The sequence below is a fragment of the Pelodiscus sinensis genome, chromosome 28 (genome assembly GCF_049634645.1).
Source record: "Pelodiscus sinensis isolate JC-2024 chromosome 28, ASM4963464v1, whole genome shotgun sequence".
NCBI lineage: Eukaryota > Metazoa > Chordata > Testudines > Trionychidae > Pelodiscus > Pelodiscus sinensis.
Genome location: NC_134738.1, coordinates 13819949 through 13839691, shown reverse-complemented (window position 1 = coordinate 13839691; position 19743 = coordinate 13819949). Strand labels below are relative to the sequence as shown.

The following is a 19743-nucleotide window of genomic DNA, read 5'->3' as shown; positions in this document are numbered from 1 at the left end:
ATGAGTGAGCTAGTCAACCCTGCCAATGAAATGGAAATATAATTGATTTGCCACAGTATTTTCCCCCTCTGAATTCATTAAATGGCTCCTGGCCAGACTAAAGAAAAAACCTCTCTTCCAGCTTGCAAGAGGAAAAACGTAATTGAAATTTGTTTTGTTTAGTCTAATTAATTTTTTTATGAATATCTATTGTCATTTTGAGAAGAAAGGCATGAAGTCAGGTAAGCACAGAAACAATGGCATCCTATTTTTTCCCTTGGTAGCATGTATAAAAGGGTGCTAAAGAAAGGATAATAAGAAACTAAACAAGTAGAAGAGATCAAAATGTTCGTTAAGTTTTTTAAAGCTACCAATGCAAATGCAACATCATAGAAAAAAAACAGTCATTTGTAGCCATGAAAATGTATTATTGCAATAGTGTCCATTGGCATTAAGTAGATCAGCATCCCAATGTGCCAGATGCTACAAGGACAAACAATTAAAGACACTCCCTGTCCCAAATAGCTTACATGCACAAAGAGTATGCAGAGAAGGTAACTTTGAAACATGTCTGACTTATTTAAATGATAGGGCCATTGCAACTCTATGAGGAAGATCAGTGCTGCTGCAATCGATCTTCCGGTGTTCGATTTAGCGGGTCTAGTGAAGACCCACTAAATCGAACTCAGAAAGTGCCCATCAGTACCTGTACTCCCACTCCTCATGAGGAATAAGGGAAGCGAATGGGACCTCCAGCTGCATGGACGTTGATTTAAGATACCTCGACTCCAGCTACATCACTAATGTAGCTGGAGTTGCATCTCTGAAGTCCACCTTCCACTCTATGCAATTTACAGCTTGTGCTAAGCCAATCAAAAGATGGCATTTCATTTCCCTAAAAGTGGCAGTGCACTCAAACACACCCCAATGACCGTTACGGGGGCATCACACCATTTCCTCCCTTCTGAAATGTGTTTCAATCATTTAGATTTGTGACCAGAGTGACACTGTTGGGCTCCAAGCACCTCCAACAAAGTACAAAGAAATCTCAGTTACTTACAAACGCACACACACACACACACACACACACACACACACACCTCTTTTGCTTGAAAACAAACCAAAAAATAACCTCATCAGAATCAAGCCCTCTTGTATCCCACCTCTTTCTCTTGCTCTGCTCTTCATCACAACTCCCCCGTAAAGAGGTAAGCCAGGCAGGGAATCAATAGAGTCAGACTCTTGTTTGGATCTAGGAATGGGGATTCCATTCCATAGCTGAAGGTACTTCAAAGATACGGACATTGCTGGCATCTCCTTCTCTTTATAAAGAGGAAAGTCTAGTTCAAGCAGGTGCAGCACCATGGAATGAAGAGACAGTCTTGCTCATGTCAGGTCCCGAGCACTACAGGGATTTTTAAGTCACAACGTACACCAGCTTCTCACATGCCAACCAGCAGACCGAATGTCGTCTGGGTGGACCAAGAACAAAGGCAGATACGTGTCACCCTCCAGCCATCTTTGGACACGACCAGATGTCTAAGTGCACGTCACGCAACCCAACCAGACGTCCAAATTCCAGTTGGACATCTCTGCATAAAGACCAAGAGCTATAAAGAACATGTACTCAGACTTCCCTTTTAACCCCTACAGAGGGCTCCCTTTCTTCAGGGAAATGATGCACGTTAGCTGAGGAGGCAACATGAGGGCACAACAACAGCCTTCTTCCTCTGTGTACAGAGGGGATATTAAGTGAGCACTTTCCACCAGCACTATTCTCCTTCTCAAATTTAATACTTAATTGACGTTTTGGGTATCTTCCCTTCAGTCGTTTCCATGGAAAACTTACACACTGTGGAAATTAGGACGAGCAACTTTGCATAAGCCGCATTTATAATTGGTTGCAGTAGGGTAAAGCATTTATCTCCACCAATGAGGATTAATATGTTCATAAAACACTAGTGGCCTTTCCCGTGCCAGCAGAGATGAATGTGTTATCCCGTTGCAATCCATTATGTATTCTAAATCTATCTATATCTTAGATATACATATTTATAAAAATGATGTATTGCATTTATTAAATATTAAGTGGATTACAAACCTGAAGAATTTTTCCAGGCCTTTATATACCGTCTGATTTTTTTTATTTAAGTAGTATGCAAGGAGTATAAATCTTTAAAAAGAAAAAAAAAAGTTTTCTTCATTGGCATTCTAAGTCGGCAAATCTCTATCAAAAAAAGGCTTCCGGCGTGCAATGTGCAAAGATTATCAAACCAGAAGGTTTTGACTCTCAAGGCGTAACAGGGAATGCATGGTATTGCCAAAGGCATTTGTGTGTTGAGCTAATCTGATGGCTGTAGACTGAGGTCCTATACTTAGAACAGGGTTGGGCTGTCAGGAGACCTATGCTCTCATCATCATGTTGTAGGACCTTGGAGCAGCCTCTCTGATGCTCAGATATCATCCCCAACTACGTCTTACATAGCACATTTTGTAATTTAGCCCAGCCTCACAAAAGCCTGGTGAAGTCGGTAAAGTTCTTTGAGAACCCCAGAGCAGCTATTTCGTTATCAGCTTCCAGGGGTGCGGTAAGACTTTCACACATTATCCCCCCCATTTGATTAAGAAGTGTATCATAATTGCATGCGCACAAGGGAGCTGAATTAAGGATTCAAAGACAACCTTGATTCCGGCACTCGCTAACTTTTGAGGGTTTGACTTGGAAAAACATACTAAAATTCTGTTAATAGTGACTGTGTGTGATTTCAACTTTAAAAAAAAAAAGCAAACTAGAAAAAAAAAACCCACAGGAATTTCATCATGTGCCACCATGTGGTCCATCAGTAGAACTGGAATCTTTAGATTCGCCACACAGATTTCTCTCACTTGACCGAATGAAGTGCATGACAGCACTGTGAGGTTGGTATCCTCGATGTGAGGCTAACATTAGAGAAGGAGGGCGCTCTACCAGTGGATTTCACAGATCTTTGCTGACAGCTAAGGAACAGTGTATGGCAGGAATCTCAGGCAAGCCCTGGAGAAAAGTATGTACAGACTCTTCTGCTCGTGTCCTCTAAGCTTGACTTCTTCCGTCTCAGCCCTTGCCATCTGTCCATGTCCCTGTCACTTCCTTACCTCTGGCTCTTTATCCCGCTCCCATTCTCCTTGCCTACCCACCCCAGTCTTCACACCTCAGGCTTCCCCTTCTCCCAGTCACCTTGCTCAGCCAATTCTAGTCTCCCCCGTCAAGCTTGCTATCTGAGTTCTACCCCTCCCCCTGCCCCCGACTCTCCCCTTCTCCGTACTCTGCCAATCTTCAGGCTGTGGCTGAGTTTGGAAGATGAATCGTCTCAGGAAACGATCCCCACAGGATCTTATTACTCTCTTCATCAGTAAAAATACTGTCTTCGGGGCAAGTCCTGCCGCCGTGCCTCAGATCTATCACGGCAGGTAATAGAATAAGCCCACGAGGCACGGACGTTGAAGGCCGCAAAGGGCCACTAACTCCATCCTGCACTTATCTATTGGGCCTTTGCTCACCCACAGGCGTTGTCGTGACTACGACACTCCTGAGCCTGCTTCAATAGCTCTGGGGAAGCTCTACTCCGGTTGCAGAGCCTTTGGCGGGGTGGGGGAGGAGGGGAGAGATTAACAGGTTTCAAGGCCAGAAGCGACCACTGTGATCACATAGTCTGACCTCCCACATCTCACAGGCCAGAGACCATTCCCAAAATAATTCCTAGAGGGAACACAAAGGGCTCTGTTGCTCTTAGAGGAAGGAAAAACCAACATTCATGCCTAACTAAGAGGCTGACTGTGCTATTAGCAATTGGCAGGCTGGTATTTCTTCCTTAAAATGCTAAATTATGTCTATGATTATATTTAACTTGGTATTTTTCATCAACCTTGATACACACACACACACACACACACACACACACACACACACACACACACACACACACACACAGAGGCAGCATTGCAAACACACTCCATTAAGGAAAAGCTTGGCAATATGATGTTTACTTGTTTCCATTTCGGTGTTTCTCCTCCTTCACAAAACCCAGTTCGGTGATCAGCGGGGCTCCACCCACTCTGCTCTGTTTTCTGGCATATGTCGTATGGGAAAGGGGAAAACAAAAATAGAAACTGGAGTTCTTTGACTCAGAGATTCAGGGGGATAATTCAGTTCAGGGTGCAAGATTCCATCTCATCAGCACTACCCGAGACACGGATGCTGTACAATTTCATATTATGAGTGTCCTGAAGTGAACAGATTTTGGATCAAGCCTTGAGGGAGGTTCACTGGGCAGTTTAAACCCACAGCCAGAACACATGTCAGAATTCGCTGGCCCAAAGTGCATGGAACAGCTATTCTGTGTGTCTGTTCCAAAACCAGCCATGGAGAGGTTTCCCAAGCTGGGATACAAAGGTCATAATCCACATGTGGGAGAACTCTAGGTTTATCAGGGCCACGAGCTCAGGTGAAAGGATTTCTGGCTGCTGTTCTTCTACTTTCGCCACGTGATACATGTTGTAGCATAGTGACATCTTGCTTCCATTTAGTAAGGCCCGATTCAAGTCAGTCATACACAAAATTACCTTTAATGGTTTAACGGAAGGTTTCAATTAGCCCCCCAATTTCAAAGTTTTGCAAAAACAACCAATGAATGCATTCCCCAATTTTCAGAGAGTGTGTTTCTAGAAGGACACTGACCATTCAAGCACCTGTCACCAAAACACCTGCTAATAAGATAAATCCATAAAGCAAACTGATTAGAAACCAATGAGGAATACAAGTGAATAGCAACTGTGCTCATTTCAACCTTTTCTGGGCAACAGAATAAAAACAGATTTTTTTTTTAATCTGAAAAGGTATTTAAAGCTTAGTATTCCCTCTACTGTTTCACTGATAACATATCACCTGAGATAAACTAAATATGATTTATTATAAGAGCAATAAACCATTCAACATAACACCAAAAGTGAAGCTATCAAATCAACATTTTAAATTTTATTTTCATTTTAAAAGTCAAGTGATCGGGGTGGCAACAGCATAATTAAACAGCTAAATGAGCAGAGTTTGCTACAGAAAGTCATAAGCCTACTACTATATAAGGATCAGACGCATATATATATTACATGGGTGTGTGTGTGTGTGTGTATCTATCTATCTATCTATCTATATATATATATATATATATATATAAATAAATCTACATCTATTGGCTAAATCTACAGCTATTGGCTTTAGGGCTTGTCTATGCTCAGTGGAGGACCAACACTCCGGTGATTGATCTCCCGGGGTTTGATTTAGTGGGTCTAATAAAGACCCACTAAATCAAACTCTGAGGGCACCCACGTCAATTGCAGTACTCCTCACAGTCACAAGGAGCAAGGAAAGTCGAAGGGAGAGTTTCTCTCATCGACCTTCCGCTATGAAGCCACCCCAGAAAAATCGATTTAAGGGACATCGACTCCAGCAATGCAATTGTCATAGCTGGAATTGCATATCTTACATCGATTTTCTCTACCAGTGTAGACCTGGCCTCAATGGAACTATTCATGATTTACAACAGCAGCATACCCAAATGCAAGATATGTGCCCCATTTTCCAGGGCTGAATTTGATTGAAAACCTGCATTATCGGTTTCTCCAGCTATTGGCACTGAGAGGGAGACAGAATCTAGCTACTCTTGCTTCCTTGGCGAGAACATAATGGCCATGTAGTTGCTTATGCTACAATGTATCAAAGAGACAAACTTCCACGGGGGAAAACGAACCCGCAGTAAACCAGACACTGCAATTTGCCCACCAATGAGGAGTGTAAACTACATTTCCTCCTAAGTACAATTATTGACTTAACATAGCTGCTTATCAGACCTTGGGCCAATATGGTTTTGCTGATGCCAGTATTTCAAGCCCAGCACCAAGGCGGCCATAAATATAACAGTGTCGTACTCGGTTCATAATTGTGCTTGCAACACAGTGCTTATTCTTGGCTAAACTAGCATTTCATTTACAGAGTCCCTCTGTCTGAACGACCTGCAGATCTGGTTCCCCCAAATCGACACCCAAATCAACGGTCACGATTAAGGTTAAAGACTTTGATGTGGCCAACTGCTGATTCAACCACTGGAGGAAATGCTTATAGCTGAGTTATTCATGTTCTACTTCAGACTGGCCTAGAGAGATAGTGTCTGTTTTGTTTGCAACCAAGAAATAAGCATGCTGTACAATTGCTGAGAGTGCTTTTTGGGAATGGTGTTAAAAACTCAGCACACACACACACCCCTCTCTCTAGGAGAGCCAGCTAAGCACAGCTGCACAGTCATTCCGTTTTGGTTGGTTTCATATTTTTGCAATTTTTGAAAACATTGGCAAAGCCTCTTCCTGTCAAAAAAGCACACACGGTGCCCTTGCCAACGTTAACAGAAGTCTCGCACTTTCACACATTCTACCATCAGATAGCAGCAAAGAGAGGGCCAGAAGAGCACTCTCACCATCAGGCTCATGACACCAATGGAAATATTTTCTTCCACTGCAAAAGTACTTTCCCCCCAATCCTAAATTCCAGAAGTAAGACTTTCTATCCCTGGCCTGATATTCTCAAGCACTAGGGGGCACGTCTACACTACAGAGAAGATCGACCTTCTAGAGGTCAATCGTCTACAGTTTGATTTACAAGGTCTAGTGTAAACCTCCAAATCAAACACTGAGGGCAGCCCCCACCAGTGTCCTGTAATCCTCATTCTGCGAGGAGTAAGGGAAGCTGATGGGAGCATAGGCAGGGGTCACCAGGCTTTTTAAGCATGAGGTCACTTTTGGAATTTCAAAGCAATCCAGGATCTACCTCAAATCCAAACACCCTTGCCCCGCTTCCTACCCGCCCCTTCTCCGAGGCACCGCCCTTGCTCAGTCCATCCTCCCTCCCCTATTCTCACTCAATTTTATTAGTCTGGGGGCAGAGGTTTGGGGTGCAGGAGGGGTCCAGAACTGGGTCCAGGGTTTGGAATGTGAGCTTCAGCTGGGCACCACAGGTGGCTTCTGGGTGGTGGTGCAGAGTCAGCATCCCTACCCCGGACCTGGCAGAAAACTCTCTCCATCCCTGCCCCTCTCTGCTCTATGGAGATGGGGTACACGATGAAGGGAGGGGCACCTTGACATCAGCACCCCCTTCCTCTTTTTTCTATGCCTCGCACAGCAAGCAGGAAGCTCCAAGGGGTGAGGGGCACCTCCAAGGCAGAGGCCAGGAGCAGCACGGCAGTACTGAGAGGGGTAGATGAAGTGCTGGCACTTGACAGCCTCCTGGCCAAACCTGTCAGGACCACTTGTCAAAGGTTCCAAGATCTACAGGGAGATCCCGATCGACTTGTTGGTGACCACTGGTGTAAGTTGAGCCCCTGCAGCTACGTATCTTGTGTAGCTGGGTGGCGTACTGTCAGCTGTCCTGCCTGGTCTAGTGCTAAGCGCCTACAGAACCTTCTTGACGTCAGTGAGAGCTAGAGGAGCTAAACACTTTGGAAATGTGTACACGTACATTGTGGGAACAGGCTGTGTTTTGTCTAGTCTAGGCTAGTCTTAGGTGCAAGCTCAAACTTGTTCATCCTCTCCCCCTTGATTTCAACTTCATCCCATTCGACAGCTTCCCCCAGAATTCCCTTGCTGGTTTTATTTATGCTCCTTATGTCCACTGATGTTTCCTGACTGTCATGCAGCATTGGGCAGTCTCCTCACAACACCTTCCAGTTTTTTAAACATCAAGCTAACGACCAATAAGGGAAGAGTCTCCTCTCCACTACTCCCTCCTCCCCCCCCATAGACAATTCTCTAACGAAGCAGCAGCTGTTTAAGAAAAGCATGGACTGAGTTTGTCTCACTCATCCCTAGTGCAAATTAATTGTTACTGAAAGGTTAAGCAAAATGTTAGGAGAGAGACAAGGTGAAAGAGGGAATATCTTTTATTGGATCAAACTTTCGCTGGTGAGACAGACAAGCTATTGAGCGACATGGAGCTCTTCTACAGGTCTGGGAGAGACACTGACAGTATCTCAGCTAAATTGAAGATTAAACTGATAGTTTAGCCTAAGCAGTTAGTACATATTCTAAAGGACAATTCAAGGTGAAGAAAGTTCTCTGTAGCTTGACAATTTGTCTGACTCACCTCCCGAAGTTTGTCCAATAAAAGACATTTCCTCACTCATCTTCTCTGTCTACTATCCTGGGATCAAGGTGGCTGAGACAGCTCTAATGGACAGGAGAGGCGTTGACCAGCACTAAGGGGTTAAGCTCAGGTGGCTAGCAGGAGTGTTGGCCAGGGGACCAGGAGAACCAATCGAGATAGAGGGTTGAAATTTGAATTGGATATAGTTACTTGCTCACTTTCTTTGTGTGGGAGAGATTAACCAGGAGAGATTAATCATTCTTTGTGTGGAAGAGACACAGAAGGACTTAAACCCAGGCAGGATCACCATGCCTCCAAGGAATTCTGGGCATGGCAGTGGACTGAACAGAGAGAAAATTAGAAGTAACAGAAAAAAAATGAATTCAGTCGCATTCAGGGTAGCTTTTCTTTATTTTGTGGTTTGGTTTGAGCTGGTCCGTGTGAGTCTCTGTTTCCCCTCCCGAATTACCATCTAAGCATTGTTCCTACAGAGTCTCTGGGTTTTTAATTTATTTTCCTTAGTTGCTCTGTAACATCTAGCAGCCAAGTATGCTTTATCAAAATTATCTTTTGTTTTGTAATAAAAATCACCTTTTTTGAAGGTGATGATTTGATTCTTGTGTGATGGATGGATGGATGGATGGATGGATGGATGGATGGATGGAAGGTAGGTAGGTAGGTAAGTAGGTCTGTCTGTCTGTCTGTCTGTCTGTCTGTCTGTGATGGAGGGGTCAGCTACCAGGGACTACAGCTTGTTTTTCTCTCTTCTTTTTTCAAGCTCTTTTGGGGCAAAAGAACTTGGAGTACCCCTGGGGGTGATTTTGAGTGTTCAACTCTGGTTTTAGAGAAAAAGCACTTGATGGTGGCAGTGATTCCCCAAAATCGGTATATTGTGATTCTGAGGGGAAGCTTTGGTAACCAGTGCCTGTAAAGGCGAAGGGTTTTTTTGTTTTCTTTTGAGCTCTTTGCGGGGCCCCATCTTCTGCACTCTGAGTGTCTGAGTGGGGAACAACTCTGACAACAACATTGCTTTCATTTAGTCTATGGACGTGGTAACATTCGCTCTCATTATGGAGAAAATACTTCTTCTGGGACCAAGTTTATCTACAGAAATCCTACTTGCGATTTTCAAAGTAGTCTAGAGATGTAGAGACATATCTTGCAATAGGAGAGTCTGAATTTGATAAACTACTCAGTACAATCCCTATTTTATATCTCTATATTAATACAGAGAACTGATAAGCCCTTTCTCAGTAAAACACAAGTGCCTGTACTTAAGCACTTCTTTGAATGAAGCCTAAATGCTGACTTCTTCCCTTTGTATTACATATAAGAGAACACAAGGACTAGAGGAGTGGGGACGGAAATATCAATGAAACTTGAAATAGTTGCAGTGGTAGATTCTACAAACTTGAACATGGCTAAGTTAAAAGTGTCATGCTACGATTAAGTTAATTAAGGGTTTATTACACAAGCACACACTGATGTCTGGGTTTGTATCAAAATCCCACAAAGTTATTGGTTTCATCTGACACAATATAATCCAGTGATTCACAATATAATCCAATATAATTCCAGTAATCCAGTGATTATAATCCACAATATAAACCGTCCCCGCCCTCCCCCAACTGCAGTGAATATGCTTTGAAGGAAGCAGGAACAGGAAATGCTTGACCTTCCTCCACAAGTGTATGCAGAATGTTATTCAATGCAGGCCTCACCATGCATAGAAATATCTCTTATGCCCACACCTGCTAATTGTGATATTACCTAAACTACTGCACCTATTTATAAAGTTGGCATTTCTCATTTATTTTCTTTACCTGCTTTATATAGTAACCTTGCTGTGAATCAGACTTGAATCAATCATTCACTGTCAAAAGGAAATTACTGCACAGAAACAGGGCATACGCCTTTTAAATCATTCCTATCTAGATATTTAGTAGTACAGGTTGAACCTCTCTAGGCCGGCACCTTCAGGACCTTACCAATGCCAAACCAGAGAATTTGCTGGACCATGGGAGGTCGATATTGTCCAACAGCACGACCAACACTTCCACTGCTTGCTGGGCTCTCAGAAGACATTGAGGGGTAAATTGGAGCTAAATAACAGCACAGAACACGGAGAGCCAGGACTGGTGGCTGTAAAGAAACTTTATGGGACCACGGGAAACTTAGCCACATCCCATGCTAAGTGGACACGCGGCTAACTAAAGACATGGCAGACCACAGATGTCGCCAGACCAGATGAGAGAGGTTTAACCTGTACAACTCCAAGCACAAAAGACTTGCTTTTGAGGGCAATATCCAGCTATTCAGAGAGCACGCATTCCAACACGAGCAAGCATAAAAGGGTGGATAATAATGTATTTCTGTGTAGCTTTCTAAAGGTGTACATGCAAGAAATAAACCCAAAAGTTACAATGTCTTCACTCGGCCCAAGAGGTTATTGTTATATCATCCAGCCAAAATATCTCCATTACTGAATTTAGATTTCTTCGGTTTATTACATACAGTTAAAAAAACCCTCAATCCACTTAAGTTGTTATCCATATATGATTATGTTAGGTATTGAAGACAAGTCTCTCAATGCAATGCAGTGATACTAGTCCACGGCGAAGTCTCACAGACTAATGAAATACAAAACAACTGACACCTCTCTCTAACTGGAGATTTATTCTCAGAAGTTCAGAAAATTAAATTAATCCTTTCAGGTGGTTTGACTTAAAAAAGAAATTGAACTGCACGCTCTCGAAGAATGCACACAGATTTTTTTCTCCCGCTCTCCTATTATATTGCAATACAACACCAACCCAGATGCAATTCCACTGGAAAATTGCTTGCTATAAAGAAACAGTTGCATGAATTTTTTTCCAGGTGAAGGAAGAGGTAGTACATACTTTCTCTCAACTTAATATCCATATGTAAGCTGGGTCCGAATGAGCTCCCTTGTCACAGCTAGCTGGGAGTGGGGAGAGACATCAGGAGCAGGCTGTATTTAGATGAACATGCCATACTCTGCCCAGCTATCCAGCATATAGAGCCATGTTGCTCAAAGTGATCATCTTTGGTTGGTGTTGGGTTACAAATCACTTTTATCAATGTGGTACAGGATGCATCTCTCTAGTCCGGCACCCTCGGGACCTGACCGGTGCCGAACCAGAGACTTTGCCAAACCACAGGAGGTCGATATTGTCTAGCAGCATGACCAACACTTCCACTGCTTACTAGGCGACTAACAGTTACGTAGCTAAGATGGAACAGGTTATAATCAATGGTTAAAGTAAAGGGAAATTTGGAAGGAGGGAAAACACAACCCCCATTTCTCTGCTAAAAGCAGACAGAAGCTCCCCACTCCCACCTTTGTTCATCCACTCCTCTGTGCCTCTAGGGAGCCCTGGTACATTTCCATGGTACTCCCCCATGAATACATTTCCATGGTACTCCCCCATCTTTGTGCGGTGAGTGTTAGATTCCTTAGCACAATTTATTAACTGGAAATGCCGATCCGTTGCACCCTTTGCCCCATCCTGGGAAACATACAGTTTTCCCCATCAGAAATCACAAAACGCTGCTGGGCATTTGTTGAGAGGCACCTCAGCAACAGATGAAGCAAACCAAGGCATCTATACCTAGACTCAGCCCTAGACAAACTGCTGGCAACTGGCACCCTAGGCAAAACGCGTGATCGGTGCCCCCACCTCCAAACCCCTCAACGCCATTTAACTTTGGTGCCCTAGGCAACCGCCTAGTTCGCCTCTGTGGACAGGCCGCCAATGCTCTGCACTCATTATTCACTTTTTTTTTTCGTGTCACGTGGGTACTGGTTGGCAACTACTTACCAATCCAGTCCTGACAAATGCAACCTCTGGATAAAACAGATAAAGAGTCTCTCTCAAATTCAACCAATTCATTACAGAAAACTTTAATCATCATATAACAAAAGGCAGAAAAGTCAAATTCTTTCCTGGAATAACTCCACGGAAGCCGACATTGTGATGCCAAGAATGAATTAGGCCCCAACTAAACTAAGTGACCAACATTATGAGACCCACTGGTTCCATTTGAAAGGAAGAAAAGGGGTTTACAAAATGCTTAAGAGTTTATAAAGGACCAGGCAGTCAGTACTGGGCATGCCCTTAAGTTCCTTTCCTGAGAAACTAGCAGTCTTGTTCCAGCAAAAGCAATATAGTGATGGTATAAGTCCAATGTACTAAAAAAACCTACTGCACAGGTGATTAGATAAAAACATTTTGTTGTACAATTTAAAAGACATGATAAGCACCATGCGATATAATTCTAGAGAATTGATGAGCTAGCGTGTCATTTCACGGCACATTTTTCTGTCATGGAAATAATCAAACGGACATGTTTGACTTTGAACACAACAAGGAGTTGGGTGGCACTTCAAAAGCTAACACATTTATTGGGGTATTAGGGCATAAGCTTGCATGAGATACTGCTCACTTCCTCAGAGGCTGAAGAGAGAAGAAAACGGAAGAGGCAGGGATACAGAGATGGGAGACAGTGTTAATTAAATCAGATGGGGCATGTCTCCAACAGTGCTGAGGTGAGAGAGTACCTGAAGATGAAACAACCTATAGTAATGCGTGAACCACACCCTGGGTCCATTTAAACCTTGTCTCAAGGTGTCAAATTTGTATATTCCAGCTCAGCATTTCTGCATTGCCATCTGGTTTTGTGTTTTAGTTTTGCTTGAGAATGGCAACTTGCAAGTCAGAAACTCTGTGTCCCAGGAGATTAAAATGCTTCCCCGCTGGATTTGTAAGTTGCCATTTTCAATGGCTAATTCATGTCAATTTATTCTTTTGCAAAGTGACAGTCCGTTTTGTCCAATGTACGTGGCAAAGGGGTATTATTGGCATATATTACATTAGTAGATGTGCACCATAAAATTTACCCGGTAGCTAGAACCAATGAAGAATCAATGAAGAAATCTTACATAAAAACTAACTGCCTAATTTACAAAGTGCTAAGTGCCCGTAGCTTCACTAAATGAATCTATATCACCAAATGCCTTTGAACATTAGCTATTCTTTGCTTGTATTAATTTGTCTTTCTAATCATAGGTATCAAAAGACAGCTACCCATAAAATGAATAATGCATCCTGCAGCTTAAACCACACCCAAGTGTCCTTGCATGGCATACCACCAATACTGGTAGATGTGGAATTTACTGTACAAGATTTTCCGCAATATTAGGGCAATAGATAGTTCACTGCTACATAAATTTAGATCTCAGAGATATTATGCAAATCAGTGTCCAATTCTCCCTGCCTAAAACGAGACAAACCCCTCTAAAGATATGCCCTTTATTTTCATGCTGGTAGTTTCTTTAAAACCTCTGCTGTAATGCGTAGCTTGAAATGCAATTTAAATAAACTCAACAGCCAAGAGTGAGGTGCCACAGTGTAATTTGAGCAACAGAGCCTTAAATCCCTAACGATCTAATTAAAATTGAGTTAAAGAATGCTGCAGTTGACTTTTGCTTCCTCAGGTATCTCAAACTTTAAAAAAATACAAAAGATTCAGTGTTAACACATTCCAGTGAAATACATTCAAGTCTCAATATATGGCATGCAATTTACACTGAAATAAATTAGGAAGACAGCCGTGCAAGATTCCTAAATTCCTAGAAAAGTACAGAATGGCAGCAGGTGTTTATAATTTTGATCACACTTTCCATGTTGCAAGCAGAGCTGAGAGGAAAAAGGCAATTTTGTTTCACCGAGGATTTTAAAATTCCTTTTCAAATTCAGAACCAAGAAAAAACATTTTGAAATTCGCCTCCAAAGGGGATGGAGCCCTGACTCCAGTATAATCTGTCTGGTGGGCTGTCCCCGAGTGGCAGAGACCCAGACACCTTGGGGACCTCAAGCAACCCCCACTATTGGACTGTACAGGAACGAGCCAGACAAGGGGTCAGGAAATACCCGGCAGATCTTTGTCAACACGGAACAGTCACAAAATATTTCATTTTTGTCACATCGGAAAATTCTAATGATCAATAGAGAGTGGTAATATAGATGGTTAAAGATGATTAAAAATATTGACAGCATCACCCTATTGACTGGTTGGTCTTAACAACTGATGAACCATGTATTAATCCTTTCCTGACTGTTCACTAGTAGAAATCAATCATAATTTGGGTGAAACTTTAAAAAAAAGAAATCCCCATGCAAATAAAACACACAGGCTAAAATTTGGAAAGCCATCTTAAGAAATTTTGATAGCCAATTTGTATTCATTTTCACAAGATTTGAGCATCATCTGACTCAGGGTGTCAAACCTGAAATTCCTGTAAATTAACAGAAACAAATAATCTCTCCAGCTAAGATTCCCCACATCTCCTGAAGGTGCTACGTTTTCTAAGAATACATTTAGTAGAGGTGGAGAAAGTGACATTTCATGAAAGGAAATATGCATCACCTCTATGGAATTGTATGCATTCAGCTACTCCCCTCTCCTTCAGAGGGATAAATCAGCATCGATTGAGTGTAGCAGATGGAGTTTAAATACTAATTCTCATTTATAGCATGACCCCTTTACACTGCTAAAATGATGTAAAAGGATCTTGGTGTAAATGAAAATCAGGCCTCGTCTCTTTAAGTAGCCATATACCTGGAAGCACCTAACTATCTCTCCTCTATTGTGAGCGGTGTACCAGAATGAAACTTCTGTTTAAAAAAATCATTAACACTTATTTCCCAAAGGTGCAGGGACCATTTTGAAAGGTGAATGAATATTCTCATCTCAGGAACGCCACTTAGTGCTGCTTATAACTACAACATGCGATCGCTCTGTAACTGAATGATGTAGTTTTAGATGCAAGGTACATTTACAAAATATACATTTTACTTGCTTTTGAAAAACTTCCTTTCTTGCCTGATATTTCTTACCCTCCCCCCCCCCCATTCCTGGGCATGTATGCTTAAGGATATATATAATATCTTCTGTGCAATACTCTTTATCCACATGTAATTTAAAAGGTCAAATGATACATTTGCAGTTTCAATTCTTATTTAGCAGTACAAGTTGAACCTCTCTAACCCAGCAACCTCAAGACCTGACCGGTGTTGAACCCAAGAATGTGCTGAACCATAGGAGGTCAATAGTGTCTAGCAGCATCACCGACACTTCCACTGCTTGCTGGGCTCTGAGAAGGTAGTTAGGGGTAAATTAGAGCTAAATAATACCACAGAACATAGAGATTGAACTTGTGACTGTAAACAAACTTTCTGGGACTGCCTGGAGCTTCGCCATACCCACGAGAAGCGGACATCTGGCTAACTAACATCATGCCGGACCATGGATGTAGCCAGACAAGAGAGTTCCAAACTGAGGAGGTTCAACTTGTATTTGTAGTATGGTCATAATGGGGATCCCCTTGTGCTGAGCACTGGACAAGCACGTAGCGGGGAGCGGGGGGGGAGGGGAGGAGAACAATCCCTTCCCCCCAAGGACTTTACAATTCGGATGTACAGATGGATAAAGAATGCAAACAGAGAAAGGAGAGACAAGGTAACCAGGAAGTGAGCATAATTTTGCATAACAAGCTATAGTCTCTCTGGCTGGCTAATGTATTCGCGTGTTAACATTACTTCCCCTTCGTGGCTGAATGACTCTGCAGACTGGGGAGTTCCCCTATAGCCCACACGGCATGTACTGGTCATTATTTATCTGCAACAGCATTGTCCTTAGGATTATGCATGCACCTTCATCCAGCTCCATAGATGAGAATCATTCTCATTCTGAAAGAGCGTCTTAGCTGAAAACCCCAGTGAGCAATAGCCTGTAAAAAAAAAATGCTTATATATTCCCCGTGTCCTCCAGAGTTTACCAAATGAATTCACACAGTCAAACATAACATGGAGAGAAAGAATACACAAGCAGAGTCAGGGCTGGCCCTATCATGAGGCGAACTGAGGCGGCTGCCTCAGGTGCCAGACTGTGGTGGTGTGGGCGCCACTAGGACCCAGAGGGTGTGTCTAGACAACAGGGTGTTGTCGACAAAAGTGGACTTTTGTTGACAAAACTATATCTACGTCTACACTACCGCCGAGTTCTGTCGACATAACGTCGACAGAACTCCGCAATTTTGTTGACAGTGGTAAACCTCATTCTATGAGGAATAATGCCTTTTGTCAACAGAGTTCTGTCAACAGAAGGTGTTATTGCATCTACACTGTCCTTTGTGTCTACACTGCCATGTCGACAAAGCGGATTGCTTTGTTGACAGAACTGGATGTAGTCTAGATGCTATTTGTCGACAGAGGCTTTGTCGACAGTATCTGTCGACAGAGCCTCTGTCGACAAAAGCCTGTAGTCTAGACATACCCAGAGTGTAGAAAATTGTGTCTGCTGCTGGTGCATATGTATTCTCTCTGCTCTAGATGCACAGAGATGGTGGAGTGCTGTGCTGGAGCAAGGAGGGCACAAGAGACCTTTCAAAGTTTTGGCCCAAGCGAGGGGGTATGGGGGCGTCATTTGAGCCCTCCGCCTCAGGTGCCAAAATGTTGTGGGTCGGCCCTGAGCAAAGTAAAAGAAAATGAGAGAAAAAATGCTCTAGAAAGGCCACCAGACACAATTATGAGTAATGTTAAAAATTAGTATGTCAAGTTATCTGCACCACAATGTGAAACATGCTACAAGTACAAATCTTACTCTCCAAAACAGATTGGCTCTCCCGGCCTATCCTCAGAACACAATCAGGTCTCAGCAACATCTGGTAACTTCTTACTTAATATCCCAAAGCACACAGAATCTCATTATTATCCTTGTGGTCTCCACTATTAATTATAATTACCAAATATAATAAAGGAGTTGAAAGCTCAGATCCATGGCATGTCCTTTTCTGACTTTGAGTCATAATGGAGCCATGATCCTACTGGCAGACCCCTGCATCCAGTTTAGATAGAAGCTCTGATGGAACTGAACAGTCTTGGTAACAGTGGGTGACCAATTAAATATTGGAATATTGGAGGCATAAAACACTAAGAGAATCATGAGAGTATTTCCTTGCCGTAATATCAGTATTTTCAAAGGATAACATTAAATCAATCTGTTTATCACTATTATTTCTGTTCAAAGTATCCTGTAGTTTTATTGCCCTGTGCAGATTAATCCATTTGTAATTTACTAGGCTACTAAAAGTAGGTGTATTTTGAAGATACATGATTGATTGAAATACATATTTTCAATTTTAATCACCTGACTGAAATTGAAAGACATAACTGCATTGGTCTGTTTCTCCTTCAATATTAAGACCAAAATGTGTTATGGATAACTGTAAATAAGATGTTCCAGCCTCCATCCAATACTTATTTTAATGTAGGTGCAATTAATAAGGAATATAGATATATACATAAAATGCATGGCTGGGGTCTGTTGCATTATGATAACATTATTGCATCCCTGAGTATTAATTAAGTCTTAGATATGAAGAGAGGAAAGAATGTACACCCAGAAAATGGGAAAATCTATTGTAGATAGGCAGAAAAAGACTCGCACACAGGGAGAAAGGTGCTTTTAAAAGGAAGTAATGTGTTAACTTTTCCCTTCCTGTTTGTGAATTAATTGCTTTGCTACTCTCCATGCAACTAAAATTAAAATAGTCAAATATTCTAGCACAATGCAATATTAAGGAGAGAGACCTGCAAGGCATTTTAATTCATTTATGTTTTTATAGTCTTCATATGCTGCCTTCTGCAACAAAACCACAATAAGCTTTGTGTGGTGCCCTTTAGTTAATTGTTTGATATTGCGAGAAGTGGGAACAAGGATTGCAAAGGAAATTCAGACAGCTGTTACTAAACCCAGAGGGGAAAAAAGAGGAAATCCTTCAAAGACGAAAAGTCCAACAGCAATGATCCATTACTTCTGTTTTTCCAATGGGTAAATATATTTTTAAAATCCTCTCAACACAAATGGCAAAGGCGTCAGTCATCAACGAGCAGCAAAACCAAAGTCAAAGATGGACTAGAAATACCCAGCAAGGCCCCAACCAGCTAAAGCTTGCAGAGCAAGGCAGGTTAAGAAAGAGCTGGTGCTACATTTCCAAGGGAAATGCACTACCACCTGGGCGGACACTGGTGCAGAACACGTGGTCTCAAGGTGGCTAGCAGTGATCTCTCAGAAATCTGCCTGTTTGGAGGCGATAGAGTTGCAACCCCTCATTTGTGGCAGAGTGAACTGCTCCCTGCTCCCTCCAAGTTGCGATGATGTTGGGGGATTTCCAGAACAGTGTTTAATTTCACAGGTTTTAAAATGGGAGGGGACAATGTGGTACTTTAGCAGTTTAGATTATCTTAACAGCGATGTTCAAAAGCTTCAGGGGGTAGCCAAGTTAGTCTGTAACTGGAAAAACTTTAAAAATAACAAATAGTCTAGCAGCACCTTAAAGACTAAGAAAAAATGTCAATAGTATCTTGAGTTTTCATGGGCACAACCCACTTCTTCAGATGACTGGAGTATTAAAAGTCTAGATCCAAGAATAAATAAGGGAAGAGGGGTCAGGGGGAGGGGGAGAGTGAAAAAAAATACTGAATTATATTGTTCAAGTTACAAGAGGCTGATAAGAACAATTTGAACCTCTATAAGTGCCCGTTGGTTGGTTAAGTCATATAAGGTAAGTCTAGACTACAGGCTTTTGTCAACAGAAGTTTTGTTGACAGATACTGTCAACAAAGCTTTTGTCGACAAAGAGCGTCTAGACTACCTCCAGTTCTGTAGACAAAGCAAGCCGCTTTGTCGACATGACAGTGTGGACGCAAAGGACAGTGTAGATGCAGTAATGCCTTCTGTTGATCAACAAAAGGTGTTATTCCTCGCAGAATGAAGTTTATGTCGACAGAACTAAGCAACAGTGTAGACGCGGGTATAGTTTTGTCGACAAAACACTGTAGTCTAGACACACCCTAGGACGTGAAAGGTAGTGTGAGAGCCAGTCAATATCTTTACTCATTCCTCTCTGATAGGAATCAAACTTGTAAATGAAGTTAAGTTCCAACCCTTCCCTCCAGAAGGTTGATCTTCTCTGTAATATAGACAAGCTCCAACTCAACACCCATAGAAAGTTACCAGTTTCATCACCTGTTACACGTCAGATTTTTCCTTAGCAGACAGAAAATCAAAGGGATGGATATTCCAAACCATATCGTTTCCAGATGATTCTATTGTGGCTGGGTAGAAAGATCATTTCTTGACATCCTTGTTCAAACCTGACTCCTTCAGCTATGGACTTTCTGACAGTCCCACAGTCACCCTTGGTGCAATCTCTTATAAAGGATTGAAGTTTTAAAGTCACATTTGCCCCAACAGAGACATGGCCCAGCTTAACAATGTGGAACCAACAACCACCACAAGTAATTTTTGCTAAACTCAAGCCAGTCTTTGATTTTTCCTAGATGGTGACACCTGTACCAGTGATGAACTGAAGGAGGTTACTTATATTTTTTCTGTAGTTGAACAAGGCATCACATGCTGACATATCATCCAGCAAAAATGTCCGACCATCTCTTTGCTTGTTCCCAGCAAAGAACAAGATGAAAGAACAGAAAGGAAAGGAAATTGTAACAACC

At 42.3% G+C, this 19743-nt stretch overlaps 1 protein-coding gene across 1 annotated transcript in view; it reads right to left on the bottom strand.

Moving 5' to 3' along the window:
- The window catches only part of UNC5D (unc-5 netrin receptor D), a 359887-nt gene that overhangs the window by 192514 nt on the left and 147630 nt on the right, over window positions 1–19743 (bottom strand). The window lies entirely within an intron of this gene.